The sequence below is a fragment of the Eptatretus burgeri genome, chromosome 1 (genome assembly GCF_056783735.1).
Source record: "Eptatretus burgeri isolate ZD-2024b chromosome 1, Ebu_testis_v1, whole genome shotgun sequence".
Lineage (NCBI taxonomy): Eukaryota > Metazoa > Chordata > Myxini > Myxiniformes > Myxinidae > Eptatretus > Eptatretus burgeri.
Genome location: NC_140961.1, coordinates 134486302 through 134504703, shown reverse-complemented (window position 1 = coordinate 134504703; position 18402 = coordinate 134486302). Strand labels below are relative to the sequence as shown.

At 47.8% G+C, this 18402-nt stretch overlaps 1 protein-coding gene across 4 annotated transcripts in view; it reads right to left on the bottom strand.

The window, feature by feature from the left end:
* Positions 1-18402, bottom strand: part of POLDIP3 (DNA polymerase delta interacting protein 3) — a 65336-nt gene that overhangs the window by 36349 nt on the left and 10585 nt on the right. Inside the window, exon 2 of one of the 4 annotated variants that reach the window (XM_085846768.1) lies at positions 7675-7775. The exons of the other annotated variants lie outside the window; for them this stretch is intronic. The gene's annotated coding sequence lies outside the window, so the exon portion shown is untranslated. The remainder of the gene's footprint in view (positions 1-7674; positions 7776-18402) is intronic. 4 annotated transcript variants of the gene reach the window in all.

Below are 18402 nucleotides of genomic sequence, written 5' to 3'. Positions count from 1 at the left end.
TAAGCATTTCCTTGCTTCCCATGGCGGTTAGCATAGCTCCATCAATGCTCTGTTGATTCCATTCACAAGTTAAGCCATTTAGTAGCAGCACACCACCCATTAAACAATGATAAAGAAATTTGAAACATGAGGTTGGCATTTGGCCCATTATGCCTGCGCTACACTACCAACAGATTAAACCAGGGAGTAAATAGAACACCTCACCTAATGCAGGCTTGAGAAAATATATATATATATATATATATATATATATATATATATATATATATATATATATATATATATATATATATATATATATATATATATATATATTGTTGTAGATTTCCGCCCACCGGCGTAGGGGCGACCGCTTCTAGCCAATGGCGGCCGCCTTGCCCACCGACGTAGCAATCCAGATCAACGCCAAAAACTAGCCACGGGTGTGTTGTAAGCACACCACAACCTTGTCCGTACTTTACCCGCACGCTACAGGGTCCGATCGCCGAATAGTCGATTTACCTAATTAATCGCACAGGCAGACTACCGAGAGATTGTACCTCAACGGGGCCTGCTTGGAAACGAGCCTCTTAAGCAGCTCGCTCCGTTTTAGGATAACCGAGCGGGGTGTTATCGCGAGGTCCCGTTGGACCCGATTCTATTATCGGTTATTTAAAAACCAACTATATTCCGAACGCAGAACGGCAGCTCAATTAAGGGAAAAGGACGCAACGAACGGGTCAACATTCAAACAAGCACATTTATTTACAAAGCACATGTAAACAGTGATTCAGTTATGCAGGTATGCAATTATGCAAGGCCGAGCACGCACGCAAGTATACAACCAACAAAAGCAATGCAAAAGAGCTACTACCATCTATCTATTATGTACACAATGCACTTAACAACAGGTTTACTTACGGACATGGGGCCACAACGTTCATGCAAAGAAACAAAGGAAATACCCCATCAAAGACAAGGGGGTAGACTGGACCTCTTGGGTCTTTATGAGCACTGAGCTGTGATGACCGCAGAAGCTCCGAGAGGCCGGGCTGGTTACCTTCACCTTCGTGGTGCCTCGCTGGGGCGACCCGCGACGTCCCGTCCTCACGGCAGCTGGCGTGACCGCGGTTCGGCCCAGGCATCAGGCGGCCTGGTGATTCGGGCCCAGCCGGCAACGCCTCAGAGGAACGAACGGGTCTTTTGCTCTCTTTGAGTTGATGCTCTCTTTAAGAGCCCGTCCGTCCCTCAGCGCCGCTTGGACTGTCCCAAAGCCCGATCACCTCGGACCGTTCGGTGCCGGCTGGTGACCTCTCTCCGGCTCTCCCCACGTTCCCGCACACGAACGCGCAGTTCTGCACGGCACGGCAGGCTTGGCTACGCTCCCAGCTCCTGTTTCCTCAGCGAACCCAGACCTTCACTGCCCTCCACTTGACTCGAACCTTACTCTTCACACCACTCCAAACCCAGACCGACTCAACTGACTGACTTGGCGCTCTGCGCGCCGTTATATGGGGTCCGTGAGGCGAGGTTTGAACTCCTGTCCTTCACCTCTGACCCCCCGCTGGCTCCGCCCCTTTCGATCTCCTGATCCAAATTCGAGGGGAAGCTCGGAGCGAGCAGACGTGGGTGAAATCACTGTCGCTGTCGCCCACAAAGGAGAGCGGACGTGGGTGAAATCACCTTCCCTGTGCAACTAGGAAACCTCTGCGTCTGTTTGCAGCGATGCTGTTCGCTGGGAACTCGCCGTGGCTGGCGCAAAGATGGCAGCGTTTGCGGAGTTGAAGGTGAGGCGATGGTGTTCGTTGTTGGTTATGTGGTTTAGATGGTGGCTGTGGTTGGCGTTGTGGAGAAGGTGGTTGTGTGAAGGCGGTTGTGGAGAAGGTGGCTGTTCTTTGTCTGTGTGGATGTTGGCGATTGTGGAGAAGGTAGTTGTGGTCGGCGTTGTGGAGGTGGTTATTGTGGTTGAAATGGGGTTGGTGGTTGAGGTGATCATGGTTGTTGTGGTTGGTGGAACTTTGTGGTGGTAGTAATGGCGGTTGGTCCAAAATAACGATAGCAAAAGAAAAACGGCTAACTCAAAGATCACAGCCCGGTTACACGAATAAATCCCTTAGACATTGGTGGGGAAATCTATCTGAACACAGACTTATCGACATAACTGATCTAAGGACCTATATGGTGCTCTGTGAATTTCCACAACAGTAACAATATATATATATATATATATATATATATATATATATATATATATATATATATATATATATATATATATATATATATATATTGTGACGAATTCGCGCCCGCCGGTGTGCGAACTGCCGCTTTCCACTAATGGTATCAGCTCGCCCACTGGACGGACAATTCAGTCGTGACTTTCCGGAGCCAACGCCGGAAACCAGTCACAGGTGGGTTTCCAATCCCCACCACGGCTGAGCCAGTTGTCTACCCGCGCAAGATAGGGTCACTCGCCAAATTCGATATACCTAAGTACCTGCGCGGACAGCCGACCGTACCTCGACGCAGGTCGGCCTGGACACGAACCGCTCAAGAGGTCCGTTCCGTTCTGCAGAGATAACTGAGCGGGTATTATCGCCCGACCTCGCCGGATCCGATTCTATTGAACGGGTGTTTAAAACCCAGCTATTTATTCCGCGATGCAAAATGGCATTTTCAATAATGAGAAGACGCAACGAACGGGGTACATTTCAACAAAGCACATTTATTTATAATTTACACACAACACGTATGCAGGCAAGGCAATGAAATAATCATACACGTATGCAAAGAGACAAAAGCAATCACGTATACAGACAAAGCAAAAGCATTACAACCGAATATTATTATTAACGTACAGTCACTTAACAGTTTTACTGATGGACACGGCGCCACCAACATTCATTCGAAAGAAAAAAAGGAAAGGAAAAGACCACCCCCATAGACAGGGGGGTCAGACTGGGCCCGTGGGCCTTTATGGTGTGGAACTTAGCTGACCGAATGGGCCCCACCAGACCGACGCTGGTTACCTGCACCCTCGTGGTGCGACGGTCGGAAAGCTCTCTCCGGCACTCTCCTCTCGTACACGCCGCGACCCTGGACTACCGCACACAACCCTCACGACTTGGCACCCAGAGGGAAGGCACCCGGAGCTCGAAACACCACGAAGCAGCAGCAATCACCCGAACAGAAAAGGCTCGACGACAAAAACACACAAGCTCATAAGCTCAACGAGGAGCCACCACAAAGAAAGCCACACATGAAGAAAAACCACACGAGCTGGGAGCTCGACGAGCAGCCACCACGAAAAAAACCACGCACGAAGAAAAACCACACGAGCTGCTAGCTCGACGAGCAGCCACCATGAGGAAAACCACGCACGAAGAAAAAACACACGAGCTGCGAGCTCGATGAGGAGCCACCACGAAGAAAACCACGCACGAAGAAAAAACACACGAGCTGCCAGACCTGGTGTCCTGCACGCCCTTATATCCCCTGGGGTCCAACCCCTTGCTCATTTCCGTTTTCCTCTCCGCCCCTTTCCAGTTCCTGCGAGAAGCTTCCCGAAAAGTGGTGTTCCTCCGTTCCCAGCGCCTCATTCCACGAACTGACCAATGGCAAACGATCTGCCTCGCCCCTCCCCCACACCAAGTGCGGAGAAAACAGGCAGGAATATTAGGCGGGAAAAATCCGCGTGCCATCGAAGTTCCTTGGGTTTCCTTTTGCTCGCGTATTGAATGAATGCAGAGAGAGGGTTGTAATGTGTCCGTGGAGAAGAAGGGAATTGATAGCTGGCGTAGCGGCGAAGGTGTTTAGTTGGTTGGCGGTCGAGGCGATCGTGGTTGGCATTGTGGTTAAGGGGAGCGATGTTGGTTGTTGTAATGGTGGTGGAGATGTGGTTGGTTCAAAATAACGATCGAAAAAAAGAAAAACCTACCTCAAAGGATCACAGCCCTGTGACACGAATAAATCCCATTAAACAACGGTGGGGAAATCTAACTGAACTACGGACCTTTATGGTGTTCTGTGAATTTCCACAGCTGCAATATATATATATATATATATATATATATATATATATATATATATATATATATATATATATATATATATATATATATATATATATATATATATATTTTGTTATGGCTGTGGAAATTCGCAAACTACCATTCAGGTCCCGTAGGTGAGATATCTCTTCAGTACATGTGTAGTTAGCCCCAAACCCGTTGTTTAGAGGGAATAAATGTGATTCATTCGGGCTGCGACGCTTTGAGTCAGTCGTTTTTCTTTCTCTATCTTTTATTTCAAATAAAACCAAACGAGGACGCTCGGTGGGCTTTTCGCGCCATTCTTCTCCGCACTTGGTGTGAGGGGAGAGAAGCGAGGGGAGGGCAGCTGGCGCTCGATTGGTGGATGTGCGGTGTGACGCGGCCAGGGAGGAGGAACGCCCCTCTTCGAGACCTTTCTCGAAGCGCCTCGAAGGGGGGTGGAGCAAAGAACGGGGCGGAGCAACAGGGCGGAGCTCCGAGGATATAAAAGTCGGAGACGGGGGAAGCAGTTTCGTAGGTGCTCTTGCTTGGTCGATGCTCTTGTTTTGTCGATGCCCTTGCTTGGTAGATGCTTTCACTTGGTGGATGCTCTTGCTTCGTGGTTGCTCTCGTCTTCCGGCTCGCTCGTCCTGGTGGCCGCTGGCCGGGTCTTTTGTGGGGCAGTCGTAAGACCCCGCTGGCGGGAAGGAGCGTCCGCCATTCCCCTCTCCCGACTTTGGCCATCCACGTTTCCCCCCCCCCCTCTATCCGCGCTGGGATAGCGCCAAACACTCGGTCCGTGGCGTCGAGTGGCCAACACGTGCAGGCGCGAGACACGCAGGAGAGGACTCGCCTACCACGCTCGGGGACGGAGTCGTGGCCAGGCAGGACCACGTCGACGGACGTCGGAGAGGAACTCGACACGCTCAGGGAAGTCGCGACTTCCATTTCTTTTTGGGTTCTGTGTAAACGTGTGTGTGTGGCGCCAGTCTGGTGAAGTAAAACTGTTAAGTGTTGCCGTGTGTCGGTCTTAGTCGGTTGTAGCTCTGCGTCGTCGTTGCTTTATTGTTTTTCGTATTACATTTGCTCTTTGTGCATAATTGTTTTAATTACTATATGTGTGCTCTGTGTCTATGTGAATAAAGTGCTTGCATGTTGAATTGTTCCCCGTTTCGCTGCGTCCTTTCCTTCGTTTGAATCTCCATCTTGCTTCACGTAACAGGTTCGTCGTGGGCTTAATACGCCCGATAATTAATCGGAACCGTCGAGGCCGACAATAACACCGCTCGGTTATCCCGATAGTACGGAACGGACCGCTTAAGCGGCCCGTGTCCAGAGTCGACCTGCGGCGAGGTGCGATCTCCCGGTTTACCATCCGAGTGGTTACTTAGGTAGGTCGAGTTTGGCGAACAACCCTATCTCACGCGGGTGGCCGATTGGCACGATCATGGTGAGGCCGAAAAGCCCACCCGTGACTAGCTCCCGGCATTAGTCCGAGAGGGTCACGATAGAATTGTCCGTCCGGTGGGCGACGTGCCGCGATTCGAGTCACGTGGCCGATCGCACGCCGGCGGGCGCGAATTCGCAACAATTTTTTTTTTTTTGTGGGGTGGGGGTAGGTGGAGAGAACGACCATGAGGTGGGGAAAGCTTGCGTCGTCTCCCACCAAACTCCCCGGAATTGTAGGCCGTCGCTCGAATAACTCCGTGAGCCGGCGGGTCGCCAATCCGACCGTGGACACCAATATCTCAACCGCGTAGCGTAGGGCCTATTTGTCTCTCACCAATTTACCTCATTAACTACGCGATTTCGACTACCAGGGAAACCACGCCCTCGGCATGTCTTGCTCGAACCGGGTCACTCTCCCGACTGCGGTAGAGTTCCAACTACCGACGACCAACTCCGGTTCGGGTGCAGCCGAGCGGAAACTGCCAAAGCCGTGCCGGCTGGAATGAACGGATAATCGGGGATGAAACCTCGCCTAAACTCAGATCCGAACCATGCTGGACCAATTCAAGAAAGGACGGAAACGAACTGGGAACATATTTAATAAGTTTTATTTACAGTAAATGAAGACACAAAGCAAGACTTAACGAGAATATGCAAGAAGTATATCCAATGATCCAAAAACACTTATTCAGTTCTACTTGCAATACGGGCCCACACGCAGACACACACACAAAATGAAAAGAAACCCAGAGTCTTTATTGGACCCTCGCAGCCGTGGAGAGTGACAAGCTGGGGGTCAGAGTTCGTTGGTGTACCTGACCGTCGGAGGAAGGGCATGCTCCACGATGCAGCACCTGACAAAGGTTGTGGGTCCGGTCCCCAGTCGCACGTAGGGACTCGTGGTGGAGCTCGAGTGGTGAACAACTGGGGTCCACGGAAGGAGGTCAGGGTCGCTCTGTCCTTCCTTGTAGAGAGCCAGCAGAGACACGTTCACCGCCTCGACGATCACACCAAAAACTCTTAAAAATAACTTTTAAAAGACTCTCCAAGACCTCAAAAAGACCCTCCAAGACCTCAAAAAGACCACCTGCCTCAGAGAGTGCTCGGGAATTTATGGACCTCCCTCAGCGGGGAGGGGCCTTGGTGAACACACCTTGCTGTCCTCCTCTGATTGGACAGGTCCTATGGCCCACCTTTCCGGGGCAGGGCCTTGGCCCCTGCCAGGAAACCCCAGCCACTCCTCCACGCGGGCCCACACTCGACGAGTAACAGTATCAACTCTGCAACGGCTCCTGCCTGGAAACCCCAGCCAGTCTTCCACGCGGGTTCATACTTGACCAGTAACAGTATCAATGTTGCACAGGCCGTCGTGCAAGAGTTACAACGTTTGTGGAAGGAACGTTGGTGGAAGTGGCAAGGAACAGCTGCAAGACCCTGCCTTGGAAAGTCAGAGTGCTTGTAGACAGCGGGTGGGTAGTGGATCGTGATGGGGAATGGAATGGTTGTTGGTTGTTCGTTGGAGGGTTCGTTGGATGTAAAGATTTAATAAATCACAACGCACGCCTTTGATTCTCCCACCAGATAAAAGGAAAGGGATCTGACTACACACATACTTAATGACATAACTGACTTTTGGAACATCTGCCTGTTGAATGCAAATGGTTTCCAGAACCGTAACACTACCCCCCCCCTTTTTATAGACTCGACCCGAGTCGTTAATTTTTGTGTGGCATGCAGGTGTAGGTTTTCCCCCAGTACGTTTTACCTACGGATCCCTGAGTGCAACATTTTGAATACATGTCCCAAAAATAAATAACCTAGTGCGTTGCGTAACTAAACTAGCAGACTCACTCGGACAACTTAACTACATTGCCAGCACTAAACAAACAACAGGTGGGTTAAATTATGTACATTCCTAATATTTACACTACCCATGGCTCAGGACCTATGACTTGAGGAGAGAAAACACAGCAAAGTTAACATTTGTGGGTGAGCGCGCAGCAGGCATCGATGGTCAGACGTCTTTAGGGCCTTCACAGGTCCTTTGTTTGTCGTTGAATTCTTTTTTTCTTTTTTTTTTTTCTTTTTTTAGCTGCTGGAGGCAACTCACCCTAACACGGCAGGCCATACGCCGTCTCACAGGCCATTTGAACTGGCCTTTATGCAACAAGATCTCCGGGCTGCTCAGTGCAGTCCCTGGTCCATTTGAACTGACCTTCATGCAACAACAATGAGATATCCGGGCTGCTCAAATGCAGTCCCCGGTAATGCAGCTGCCTGCAGGGAAGTCCTTGCAAAACACTTTCAGAGATGGTCCTGGAGCACACGGTGAGAGTGAAAGATAATGCAAAAAACAAAGGCATGGGCAGGTATGGAGGCAAGGCAAAGGCAGGCAAAGCATGGCATGGCAAACGCAGACCAGGCAAGATGTAGTACAAGAGTAGGTCGGCATATGAAGCTGGCCGGCCTAGGTCTGGTCTCGTGAGGTTGTGGAGGGAGTGTGGTGGTGCCGGTCGGTCTGAAAATGGGCTCGGACCTACCCTACGGTCTCATCCCAACCTATCGCCTATGCCTGTCCTTGTTCATACCCACCCCCATTAGCTTGCAACAAAAAAACAACAAGATTTAGACTTTATTTTATTTTTTATATAATTTTATAATTACAGGTGTCCCGAGCCCCCTTATTGTCTTTGTTTGGCTAACCTCTCCTGACCGTCTATCCCCAATCCCTAAGATCCTTTTTGAGGGGATTGAGGAAGAGACTCGTGAATCCGTCTCGAGGACCAATGCAGCCTCAGAACAACTCCCTCAGATTTCAGCAATTTCCAAAGGTGAGTCCAGTGGCCTACCCCCCCCCCTCCCCTCCGAAATTAAGAGCATCCAAATTTCAGTAATTCTCAGCATGGACCATGACAGACCCAGATGGACTGTTACAGGTGGGTTCTGAGATGTTAAAATTATCTGTGGCTCAGGACAACACCGTTCAGGGAGATCTTTACCTGCTACCGACAAGGCAGCAGTTTATGGAGATTGTAGAGATGCTAAGACAAGCACTGAAAGAGGATTTTCAAAACATGGCAAACTGCATGGATGCGAATGTGCAAAGAATGGAAAGCCGAATGGATGCAAATATGCAAACGCTGAAGGTGGGCCAGGAACAAATAATGGTGGAGCTGCGGACCTGTAACGTCGAATTAAAAGAAACGACCGAGTCAAGGGAGAGTGTGAAGGTTTGTCTTTGAAGGAAGGTGAACAGCGAAGGGATGGATGGTGCGAAGGGGGTACATGTTTCCTATCTATCCTGGCATTTATTAACGTTAATCTTTCCCCGGGGCTTTTCAACACGCCTGCCTCTTTAAACTATCGGTTCAAGAAACCATGATTCCACATGCTAAACCCATCGCCTGTGTTGGTGTTCGTTATTAATTTGGGCCTGGCCCGCAAATTTTCTCTCGTGCTCTTGCACAATTTCGTGGCTGGGCAGCGTGGCTCCATTGGCAGGGATACTCATCTGCAGAACTCGAACTACGGCACCCCCAGGTCGCTGAGGCTGTCTCCGAGCCTACCTACTCTGTATGAACGTGGGGAATGCCCCTGGCAGTGTCCCCTTCAATGCCCACGTGGCATTTTGGTGCTCCAGGTCCTGTTTCCGTGGGCTGCCCGTGCCCATTACACTAACTCCGTCTCTTGGACCTATGGCCTACTACTCCGGTGGCCAGGGGGCCCTCTACTCAGTGCGCACATTTCAACAGCCACGCTCCCAGCCGGTCAAGAGACTCCTGCAACCTTCAAAAGGTTTCGTGCCTTCATCCTACACCAACAACAAAATGACATTCGATTGGTTAATTTAACTAACCCACAAACTGACATTACACTAACCCCGGGTTCCCTTGGGTGGGATTCACTCCTCCCCCCAATCATTTGTTCGCACCATGCATTCCACATTCACACTCGGGCCTGCTGACCCACATTCATGCATGTTTCTTTCTTCCCTTTATTTATTTTTTCCACAACACACTCTAATACTGACATTGTGCTCGCTACGTTCCCCTAACTAATTAGTGCTCCCCGTCATCCCTTACTCTAATGCACGTTCCATTTAATTCTACGTAGCTAATCTACGTCCCCGCTACACGCACCATGTCTGTCCAAGTCTCCAATCCATTCTAAATTCTATCCTAAATTCCCTCAAACTGATCCCACCAGGCCCCGTGGAGGACTGCTCATACCTCATTAGGCCGGTCTATCTAACGCTAAACCCATCCACTAACGAGCGCTCCTTTGCCCACGACGAGGATGTTAGCTACATCCTGGCTGGGGATCGGGTACTCGTGCAAAGGCTCGGTAGACCTTGCATCGCCAGGGCGGTGGTTTGCAATTTGCTCGTCCCTTCCGTTCGGGCGATAATTGGAAGCATAATGTAACCTCGTCGATCGCACCATGTGCTCGCTTTTGAGCCATCCACCATGTGAGCCGTGCGTTTCTCACCAGGCCTTCGTGCTGCGCATCCTCGGTGACGTCACTCGCACACTGGCCCGGCGGCGTCGTCGGGACACATTCCGCGCGTCCCGCGAATTCCATTCGCTGCGCGCAGCACGCGGAGCCTCGCACACGTGCTCACATGGGGCCAGGTGCTTTCCAAATTCACACATTTTCCACCATTTTAACCGTCCACGTGGTGGTTTTGTACCAATCACGGGACGTTTCAACGCCAGCTCCCGATCACGGAGTCGTGTGCGCCTGGACCGTTCGCAAAACACGGAACGGATCTTACACACAGCGTCCCGTGGAGCCGGCGCAGTTTCCAAAATCAACCTGCCCGTTACACGACCGAAGTCTCCTGTCTGGATCGGTCCGTGTCCCATTTTCTCACATGCCCTCGTACATTCCATATCATTTGCACCACTCACACGTTTCAACACACACTCTGGGAAATTCATACTGGGTACTTGGGTTAGCCCAAAAGATCCTGGGGTTTCTACCCTCCCAAAGCTTGGCGTGCACTCATTCGCACCATATACCTGCTCTACTTCGAACGGCCTAACCGGACTCACCTCGTCACGGCTTGCCATGAAGGAGCATACCGTCTCCCCTCGTTCCTGTGGGAGGTTAATCTGACTCTTGCATTGGGTCCCAAAACATTCCCCAAGCTCAACCTCCATGTCCCCTCCGAGCTCTACTTGCGTGTGCTCCGCTTTAATTTCATGCAATTCGTTCCCCTCTTTCGATTTCTGCGTCTCCGTCACCACTTTTAATTCCCGCGTTTCTTTTACTACTTCTAAATCCTGCGTCTCCCTTATTATTTCTAAATCCTGTCCGAGTTTATAGTTTTCTCCTTTAATTAACGTTGCGTCGCTCGTTCCCTCGACCTCGCTCGTTCCCTCGACCTCGCCCGTTTCCACCGCAATTCGACAAACCTTCACACTCCCCCTTGACTCGGTCGTTTCTTTTAATTCGACGTTACAGCTCCGCAGCTCCACCATTATTTGTTCCTGGCCGGCCTTCAGCATTTGCATATTTACATCCATTCGGCTTTCCATTCTTTGCACATTCGCATCCATGCAGTTTGCCATGTTTTGAAAATCCTCTTTCAGTGCTTATCTTAGCATCTCTATAATCTCCATAAACTGCTGCCTTGTCGGTAGCAGGTAAAGATCTCCCTGAATGGTGTTGTCCTGAGCCACAGATTCTTTTAACATCTCAGAACCCACCTGTACCAGTCCGTCTTGGTCCGCCATGGTCCGTGCTGAGAATTACTAAAATTTGGATGCTCTTAATTTCGGAGGGAAGGTGGGGGGGTTGGCAAGCACACCCCTGGTCCGAGTCCCGTAAATTTCTCTATGGAGGCGGAGGGGTTCGAATCCCACTCCTGACACCAAACTGTTGTGGGCACCTGTGGTGTGTGTGTGTGTGTATATATATATATATATATATATATATATATATATATATATATATATATATATATATATATATATATATATATATATATATATATATATACACACATCGGCATTCCTCACTTAACGACCGAGTTCCGTTCCTACGACGAGGTTGTTAAGCGAATTGGTCGATAAGCGAGGATTTATTTTTATACAGTATTTTTTCCTTTTTTAATGAGGATTTTTTTTTTAGCGAGGGTTTTTTTAATGTTTATACAGTAGTGTACTGTATACTGTAATAAACAGAATAGAGGAAATCAGCTCCAATATACATTACTTTGGTTTGCATACTGTAAATACAGGTAATCATTTTTATTTATTCTGAATAAAGAAAAGGTCTAAAGGAAACTCCAACTTGATAACTTTGCTTTAATTTGCATAACTCTTACATATCTTGCATATTATTTATGACATCGACATGTTCGTCTTTGTTAAATCCTTCGAAATTATTCACGAAACGTTTCAGGCATTTTTTCAATATGCCTTGCATACACTTTTCTGTCACTCCCTCCCCCCAAGCTGATTCAATGTTCTTTATGCAGTGTAAAATGTTGTCCGATTTCCAAAAATCACGAAGGGTTACTTCATCACTTTCTGTTGCTGCTAGAGCTTTGGAAAAAGTTGTGCGCAAACAGTAGCTATAAATAGTACGCGCTGAGACGCCACACTGCCGTTTCCACAACCAAAGTTCTCGTACAGCGTACAATACCTACTGGTCGGAGAGCTGGTCGCAAGTCCGAGCGGTCGTTAAACAGGTAGGTGGTGAAGTGAGAAGTATATATATATATATATATATATATATATATATATATATATATATATATATATATATATATATATATATATATATATATATATATATATATATATATATTATATATTGAATTCTTCCAAAGGCAGGACCATGAAGCTCAGTTCAGATCTGTCGATGGATGTCCACAGTTTAAACTGAATTTCATCAATATCCTCTAGTTCATAAGCACTCAGTAGCTCTGTTTTGAAGTCTTCAATTGATGGGCAACTTTCACAAGTTCTGAAATAACATGCCGGTTGTGCTGGGTTACAAACTATGTGTGCTATCGCATGATGATAGTGAGGAAGTTTGGCTATCTGTGACATTTTGGAACCAAACATCATGAGTTTCACATTTTGATGTATCGTACATACACATACACTGTGTGTACCGCCTGAACCGGCCAGGACACACTCCTCGGGACAGAGCATGGCGAACTTCGCGAATCCAACTTTCAAGCCAGGGTTCTTCTCTTTGAATTTCTGAAACAGTTCCTTGAGATTGTTGTTTAGTACCAGGTGCTTTTGAATTTTGTCTTTTCCACGTTCATTCCTGACCACCACACAGTCATTTTTTCCCGGCATTATTCGGCTGACTTCATCACTTCGGTAAAATTTGGTTACGGCGGATTTCACTTCGTCAGCCAATATTTTACCGTTTGGGATTTGGAGACGATAGCATACCATTTTTGCACAGCCATTCTTTGGGAGCAACTGAATTCACTCATAATCCCTCTGATGCTCATATTACGAGCCAATATTGTCAGTATACGTATTTGCTCTGAACGGCTCGAAACAACGTATTTTTCTTTCAGGCTTTTGATCACGTCTAGCATGCAGTTTTCATCACATTTTGACGCTGTATTTTGTTTTCTCCGCAGTGCTTGGTCCAGCAACTAGTGCTAATTGCTTTCGCACAGAATCTTCCACTTTACTTCGCTTTTCAGGAACGTACCTTGGGTTGCTTTCCGCCTTTCGTTTGTCGAATGGGCTTTCGCCTATCATCGATAACGACTGGTTTAATAGGTCAACTTCTGCTTCTCGCTCAAAAACCTCCTCGTCCTCATCTGTCGAAATAGATTCTGCAATGCCTTCGATAGTACCTTCTGATGATAATTTTGAACTGGTCGAAGATGATTCTTCAATACGCTCAGGTGACAACGGAGAAAGTTTTTTTCTGCACAAAGTACAATGTCTGTCATCTTTTTTCACGTTTGAAGAAAATTTCAACAACATATCATTTGACACATTGCGAAGATCTTTTCGTTGTTTCGTTTTATGGCAGCTGAAAGGATCGCAACAGTATTTTCGGAACTCCTTTCGATCTTCAGTCGCCATGCTTACTGCAAAATATGCAAAAACTGAGATTAGCCCATTTATAACTTAATTCGATGATGGTTATACAAAAAATGTGCACTTAAAAATCAATACACACAATAGGCAGAATAATTTTTCGCAAATGATGCAATATATATATATATATATATATATATATATATATATATATATATATATATATATATATATATATATATATATATATATATATATATATATATATGTATGTATAAAATAGTCCAGAGATGATGATTGTCAATTTCAGACATAGTCGCCTGCCAGCAGGTGACGTTATTGGAACGATGAAGGCAAACGTCGCCCAATGTCGAATCAATAATTAGTGATATGTGGACCCCGAACAATAAAACCATCATCACACTTGAACCCATTGAGATCCCATTTTAATTTATGCTGAAGTGTTATTCTCACACGAAAAAAATCGGGACCATTGGTTTGGCTGGGGAGCGGGGGCCCAAGGTCAAAGGGTGCCCCAAACTATAACTTTTTGAATTACTGTTTGAGTGATTTTACTTTACGCGATTCGAAAGATCTCGCTTTTACGAGCATTTTGATACCAAGATCATCCAAATCGGACCACTACAACCTGTGATATGGCCTCTGGAAGATTGTGGGGCAGCCGGGGACACCCAAATATGGGGGGGGGGGGCGTAAAATGGGCCCCGATGGGCCCACAGGTCTAAAAGTTGGTATTTTGAGTTTTTTCACCCAAGTGAATAAATGACCAACATATGGGGAGAAAATGAGGTATTAGTGTCGGGAGAGTGTGTACACTTGGCATGGAATGCCCCAATGATGAAGAATCACTTTAAGAATTAAATAATTATCGTATCCAGATTTGGATCTTTTCCAAAATCGAATCAGTTATTGTCATCACAAACCCACACTTCCCACAAAATTTCATCCAAATCTGTCCACAATTTTGAGATATCCTGCACACAAATAAAGACAGATAGAGACAGGAGTAAAAACATAACCTCTTTCCACCTTCGGTGGTAGAGGTAATTATCAGATCCAGATTTTCACCAAAAAATTGAATCAATTCTTCGTTTCACACCCATGTCCACCAAGTTTCAACCAAATCCTTCGACAACTTGCTATATATCGTTTTTTGCTCAATCTCTCAATGGTGAAGTATCACTTTAAAAATTAAATAAATCCCATATCCGGATTCAGATCGTTACCAAAATGGAATCATTTGTCCTTGTCACACACCCAACCTGTACACCAAATCGGTCCATAACTTTTGGAGATATTGGACTATATATTGGTTTAGCCCCATCACTCAATGGTGAAGAATCACTTTAAATTCTTGTGGTCGGATCCGGATCTTCACTAACATCGAAATCAGTTAATTCTTGTCACACACCCAATCTGTACACCAAATTTCATCCGAATATGTCCACAATGTTTTGAGATATACTGCACACAAAGAAAGAAATTAACAGATGTGAAAACACAACCTCCTTCCACCGTCGACGGCAGAGATAAACATAGTTATTATAGCATAACAAAAATCATGCCCGGTTGGTCTCCTGGACCCAGCCCTGCATCCAAGGTTCAAGCACATGCTGCTGTTTAGATTCACAAAAACCCAAGTGAGTCTGCGTATGTATGGTCAGCCAGGCCTTACCTGCATTGAGTCATGTGACGTGCATGCAGGTGATTCCTTCCCGCTTGCTTTAGACTGGTATCGTTAGATTATCATGCTTTCTCACAGCATAAAAACTTGAATGGGATTGGCTTTTACATTACAGGCCAATTAACACACATTCAGATTCACCTGACCAAAAATAATCGATCAATGCTTCTAAATATGTGGACCCTTGTAATTTGGGGGAGGGGTGGAAATGGGATGGCATGAGCACCCAACGGCCTGATATAAAACATCGGGGCACATATGCTGAATGTTCGCCGATATATTGTTGTGGGGCCTGGTGTCGGTGGCGAGCACGACCGCTAGGTGGAGCAGTAGAGTCGGCGCCACCGAACACCCGGAATCTAGATCGTGCTTCTTGGAGAACTCCGAAAGGCACGGGTCCCTTACAGGACCGTGAATCGCCAATAATTTGGCCGCATGGTATAGGATTAATTGCCAACTTCAATATACCTAAGTATCCATGCGGCAAAGCTACCGGGGAATTCACACCCTCTGCAGGCCCCGAGCGGAACGAGCCGTTATCATGCTCGAACTGTGCGTAATCCGAGCGGATGATTACCAAGACCCGTCGGTCCAAATGCACAATTTACCGTTTCCCAATTTCCCAACACGCACTGTGCTAAGCCAATGAAAGAGGCACAGAAATGAGCTGGTACATTCAACAAGAGGGGATATTTATTTTACAATGGGGGGGAAGGGAACACACAAAGAGCAGAGTTATCCGACTATATTCCAATGTACAATAACGCAAGCACTTAACGATTCTACTTAAGCAAGACAGGCCCGCACACAGACAGGTAAACCCAAAATGAAATGGACCCCGTCGGGTCTTTATTCGGCTCTCCAGCCAAGGATAGTTCGGCTGGGAGTCAGGAGGGCTGGCTACCTGGCCTGAGCGCACGGCTGGTCGTCCACCCTTTCCCGGAGCTCCTGCCGCCAAAGGACGGACCAGGGCAGCCAAATCCAGGAGGCGAGACGAGGTAATCTCCCTTGTTGAAACTCAACCGCTCGTGGTAATGCGCCAGACGAGACGCATCCGAAGCGCAGGATGCAGTCCGCCGCAAACCCAGGCAGAGACACGCACTCGAGCAGACTCAGGACGCAAACTCCTCTCGCTCGTCCCGACAACCACACTCTTCTCTTTCGGAGGGAGGGGCTTCTTCTACTGGCCACTCGCCTCCTGATAGGTCAGACCCATCGCGCGATTCCCTGGCCGTCTCCCATTGGACAGGCCCACGGTAGGCGGGGCAAGTCCCACCCTTCTGGGCGGAGTCCCGATCGGAGGCGTTTGTAGCTCCGCCTACCTCCTCACCTCCGGCCAAGTGCGTAATGGCGGTGGTGCTGAGTGAGAGATGGGGCGGGTGAGACGCCCGCTCCTTGCCGATTGGCCAAAGAGTGACGCCATGCTCATATAAAACTCCGCCCATGTACGCGCTCGCTGGCGAGCGTGCGAAGAATGCCGCGAACAGTGTTGTTGTTGTGAAAGGGATGTAAAAATGTAAAAGAAAACCCTGACTATCAAAATAACTCAGCAGCGCACGAACATTTAATTCCCATTAGACTAGGGACGGGACCCTAACTAGAAACACGTACTTACCGATATAACTGATCTATACGACCTGGCTGTTGTGTGCTCATGGCTTCCAGATTCGTAACAATATAACTCGGCCGGACTCGAGTTAAAACCACCTCTTTTGATCAATAATTAATATTTGTCCCTCTGCGAATACAACCTAAACCCTGTTTGCTTAACTATAGCTGACTGGCTTGGTCTTGTCTGCTTACTCCCCCCCCACCCCCCCCCATATCCTTCTCCTGTATGATATACTCCAAAATTACCCCTTGCATCATGTAATCTCTATTTTCATTGCTCTTTCCCATCCCCAACACCTTACACTTGTTTACATCAAACTCCATCTGCCAATCTTTTGCCCAATCAATGCAAGCATCAATACTTTCCTGAATCTGATCACCACCCCCAATGTTATCCACCTTACCTCCAAGCTTTGTGTGTCATCTACAAATTTAGAAAGCTTACTTTTCACCCCACTATCCAAATCATTGATGTAACTTATGAATAGTAATGGTCCAAGTACTGATCCCTGAGGTACCCGACTACTTACATACTCCCAGCAAGACATCCTCCCACTCACAGCCACTCTTTGTTTCCTACCACTAAGCCAGTTTGCAATCAAATTAGCGACCTGACCAGCCAACTCCATAAGCACACAGTTGAGCTAACAACCTCCAATGTGGTTCCTTATCAAATGCCTTCTTAAAGTCTAGATATTGTTACGGAAATGGCCCTTAATGGGACTACTAAACATAGGATTAGCTCAGATCCCCCATTAAATGCCTGTTTAGATAGGTTGTGTGGTGTAAGCGACGATATGCGTGTGTTGGGAGATGTAGAAGACTGTTTTTATGTTCATACGGTGGTGAAAGGAGAGAAACAAGAGATGATTCTTCTTCCTCTCCTGTACGAACGGGAGGGTAGTGGCCTAGAGCGAGAGGTGTGGCCTGGATAGGCAGTGAGGCAAAGGGGCAGAGCCTTTGGTCAGAGAGTCGCCGAGAGAAGCGAGAGAAAGCAGAAACAAAAGATGAGTATGTGGAAATAGTGGGGCTCGAAGTCTGCTCGTGTTTCGAAGCGAGCGGAAAAGGGACCTCGTGGACAGGTTCAGTTTTGGCGGTTTGAAAACTGCAAGTAGTCGACGAGGAGTGCTCGTGTCTCGAAGCGAGCAAATGAAGGAGCTCTGAGTTTGGGGAACGGCAGTCGCGAGAGAAAAGAAAAGGGAACGAAAGGAGTGCTGTGTGTGAGGAGCGGCTGGGTTCTCAAGGCGTGCTCGGAGTCGCTTCGAGGGGAGCGAACGAAGGAGGCACTGTGTTGGATCTGCCGGGAGAGACGCTAACCCGACCTGCACGTCGATGATTCGACCGAGTGAGGCACTGAGAGGACGAAGCGTGAGTCGGGCTTCGAGGCAGGAAGGCCGGAGAGGAGACGCCGGACCTTCGGACGGTCCTTACTCACCAACAGCAACGGTGCGTCACATTTGCCGATCCGCCTGTGGAACTCGGACCTCGACTTGGGCCTTGTATGGAGAACAGGCCAGGCCGGGATTTTTGTGCTGGACCGTGAGAGAGATCAGCTGAAGCTCATCTTCGACCCTACGCGAGGTCAGAGTGCGCGGAGACT